Source organism: Opisthorchis viverrini, assembly GCF_000715545.1.
Source record: "Opisthorchis viverrini unplaced genomic scaffold opera_v5_162, whole genome shotgun sequence".
Classification (NCBI taxonomy): domain Eukaryota; kingdom Metazoa; phylum Platyhelminthes; class Trematoda; order Opisthorchiida; family Opisthorchiidae; genus Opisthorchis; species Opisthorchis viverrini.
In genome coordinates this window covers 144,788-148,890 of record NW_008751818.1, presented here as the reverse complement: position 1 = coordinate 148,890, position 4,103 = coordinate 144,788, and positions in this window count along the sequence as shown.

Below are 4,103 nucleotides of genomic sequence, written 5' to 3'. Positions count from 1 at the left end.
GAGAACGCGGATGGCTTGTTTCTGCGGCGATGTCTCATGTACTTGAACAGTACGTTTTTGTTTTTTCGAGCGAGGTCCAGAATGGTGGCTTGTTTTCGTATGTTCCATTGGCGGATTTATGATTTACAGTGGCTCCGCATTTTACGAAATGCCAGCTCATCTTCTGTATCTCCTGAAGTCAGCTTTTTGAAAAGAATTGTGATCTTTTTTCCAGAAGTCGCCGAGTCCTTTTTGGCAGCTTGCGGTCCATCCGAGTGCGTGCTGGTTTTTTTGGGACGAACGTCGCATCAACCTCGTGAATTCTCTGGACAATGGTGCTATATAGTTTTTCCACTGGAGCTGGTCTCAGTGTGACCTGTTCAAGAAAGATGCGCATTCCTGAGAAATCTGCACGGCAGAAGTCTCGAAACGACGATTGACGTTCGGGATTTCTGGCCCAATAGCAGATGAAATCGAAGGTCAACCCGCAGTGGTCGCTATGTCCCAGTGAAGCGTTAATTGTTACCTGATCAGCGAAGTGCCTTTCTTTGGTGATTCAAGCTAATTCAATTCAAGGTAATTCAAGGTTTATTGGTCTAAAAAGCAATTAACTTTACAACAACCATAGGGCGAACGTATATATACAAAGGGACGCAAAATATGCGCAATGTTTGCTGAGTATCACATGGAGTTAAACAGTTCTAGATTCGGTTTGGACAAAAGATATGCATGTAAATTGTTCTTGAAAATGGTTAAACTCGGTGAATGTATAACATTGGGAGGTAGGGAGTTCCAAATGAAACATACACGGACCGCAAAACGGTTCCGTCGACAGTTCACCGTCGAGTGAGGTACCGCGAGCGAAAAGTCATGCCTCCTGTCCGTTCGTGGTCGACGTCGGACAAAAAGAATTTCCAGCGGATGATTAGGTATCTTCAGTATATTATATGTAAGAATTAGGTCTCCCCTGATGCGCCGATAGTAGAAGTCAAATAGGTTGAGACTGGCAATCCTGTCTTCGTATGGGTTATTATGCAATCCAATTACCAGCTTCGTGGCTCGATGATATATTCGCTGTAGAAGAATTTTGTCTTTTTGCAGCCATGGTGACCAAGCTTGTATAGCGTACTCCATGGTTGGTCGGATGTAGGTATTGATTACTCGGGGCAGTGCCAGTCGTTTAGGAGCGACAGGACTTGTGAGGTCCTCTTGTAGACGGCTGTGCATTGCAAGGAGTTTTTTAAACAGCTGCTGATCCACCCGCCCAGATCTTTTTCTTCACTAGTCCAAGAAAATGGTTGTGGACCCAAGGTATAGTTATATGCAAAGGGCTTCCCTGCACGGAGCACCTTACACTTTTGAAGGTTAAACGGTAGTCGGTTTTTCAGTGACCAATCGTAAAGTGTATCGAGATCTTTGTGTAGTCGGTGACTGTCTTCAATGGTGCGTATGGTTGACCATATCTTGATATCGTCCGCGAATAAAGTTATTTTACTGCTCACGAATCCATGAGGGATGGTAGGTGGCCTGCGCGGTATCTTGTGGGTGCAACGACATGTTGAGTCCAAGCGCTCCGTTGAACGACTTCAGTGAGCGCCGCTGCAAATAGTCCGCTTGATTCGACGCGCTGGAGTTCCATCCAGGAGGCCTTTGGAGGAGAGTTGCTCAGGGGTTTGTATGAGGAATTGGTCATCTTCAGGGGACTCCAGGGGCTACGGTAGACCACGCCGAGATGGAGCGAATCGGACCCGCACAGCAGGATTTGGACCCACATTGCATCGCAAAAGGGTGCGGGGGTGGTGTCAGAGAGGACAATCGGGATTGGTAGGGCTGCAGCATGGCTGCAGCTGTTACGGAGATAAGCGTTGATAGTCCCACGTACTTTGGGCGCTGCTTGAATGTGAGGTATGCCTCCTCGAGAGCATCCCTGCTTTTGATGGAGGAGAGGCATGTAGTGGTCGAATAAAACTACTGTCCGGAGACGCAGCTGGTTTCGTCGGCCTGCTTTCGGGAGAACAGGGGCATATGAGCACAATCGGCTTGGTCGTGAGTTTAGGGTCGGCTGAGTTTGTGCCCAGCGGAAGCCCGTTTCGTGCCTCCACCTCTGACCTGTTGTTACCGAGTATTCACGCGTCTAGAGAGCGATCCTCAGATAGACGCCTGACAATTGGGCTGCTGACAGCCCGCTGCAAGATATTCTGTACGTCAGATGGGGAAGAAAGAGTGACGAGAAGTCCAGGCGTTAGCTTGCTTCCCTTCTGGCGTAACCATTCTGCACGGAGCGATTGGTCGGGCTTGGTGACGACATTCCAAAGGATTGATTGTGCCAGCTTCACAGGCGTTGTTTTTCCGGAGAATGACCCCCAGATTATCAATCGTCATTCCCTTAGGCGCCTCTCCACTAGAGACGCTTTCGCGGTCTTTATAGCCGCGTCAGAGAGTTGTATGACTTTCTTCGAAGCCATAGGGCCCGGCATGGATATCGCGAGGTATTGGTTCAGCGAAGGAAGTTCCTTGTCAACTTTCGTCCAGGTCGCTGCATTTTTAGTGTCTGAATCTTCCAGTGCCTTCGAAAGACGCTCTAATTTCGCGTCGAGTAGTCCGATTAAAGCGGAACACTGGCAGTGGTCTTTCTGAATCTGCACTGGGGATTGGGTACCGTTTTAGGGGCTCTCCTCTTCGCTGCGGTATACATTGCACCCTTAACGTCGAGGCAGCTGGCGCAGGCAAACGGGTCAGGAGAGTTAGCTAGTCGGCTTATCTGGTCGTCCTGTAAACCCGTGCATTTAAAATGCCACCAGGCCTTGCAGGTGTGGCATTGCATACCGCGTTTGACGTTCGACGGGCAACCATTTCGCCCAGATCTGTTGTGGTCTATCAATGGCTGCAGAGGGCAATCGGTATAAATCGATGTGACGTTTCGGACTAGATGTAAAATAGGAAGTAAGCGAAAAATATCAAGGGTTATCTCTCAAACGTTTTGTTAGAGTAACAAAATTCAACAATTACTCGCGTGTACTCTGTGAATAGATTTAAAAACGAAAAACTTGTTTTACAAATTTGCACGAGGTAAAAACGAAACCGATCGCAAACGTACTGCGCGACCAGCGTTTTTCAAACAAACGAGATCAAAATAGACGAAAACGACAGTGTAGAAACAGTGCAGGAGAAAAAAGACGTTCCGGGAAAGAGAGTGTTGCAAACCTACTCCGGTAAGACTCAGAGATAGTGTTAAAGGGGAATATAAAGATTTAAAAGAGCCACTCGCCTGTTCAACTATGGTCGTTTAGCAAACGAAATGTCCAAACGAGCAGTAGGTCGCAGCCCGAACGAGGTATAGGAAACTACAGCATTCTCTAATCATCGTCGCTTGTTCGATGGCTCCAAAGCTTGCAGGAGAATTCAAAGTGAACCGCGTGACAAGATACGGAGAATGGAGATTTTCACCAAAGCTCCCCAGGTCGGGCGTGTTCTTTTTGTTCAGTGGCATCCGTTCACATGAGGGGCATAATAAAAGGAAGGGGACAGCGCTGCTCTTCAAATTCTCAGCAAGGGGCCAGTGAGAGGGTTCGATAGGAAAGTTGTCTAAAAATGAGTTGAACTGAGTACCAATGCTGTATCATCCGTTATGTTGATAATGAAATTCTCCACGCGTATTCTGTCCCATTTGTAACCACCACCCCACTTCTGTGTTTAATGTGTATATATAAACTGACGTTTGTTTGTCCTTACCACTTCACCCATTTGGCCTTGAGGTCATCCGGCCATTTGTACCTGACTTTGCACGTGTGACTGTCGCACGGGGGAGCCTGTTTGCTCCCTTGCTTTGTACTTTTGTAGTCCAAGCGGACCGTTTGTTTTGGACGCGTATCTCCTGCCGAGGTTTGTATAAATTGTGAATTTCCCTTACCCTAATAGTATCGTATAGAAACCCGGCTCCGACTTTGTTTTGCCTATCCGGAGGTCCTGGTATTACGCGTCACTCGGAGATACCGTTCGACCGTTACAGTACTCGACATCTTACGTCGTTCTTGTTTGAGAAAGGATGTCAACTTTTGGAACAATTGTGAAAGAAACCGGATCCGAGGATACGGAAACGATTGTAGCTGCGGAGAAACAATTGC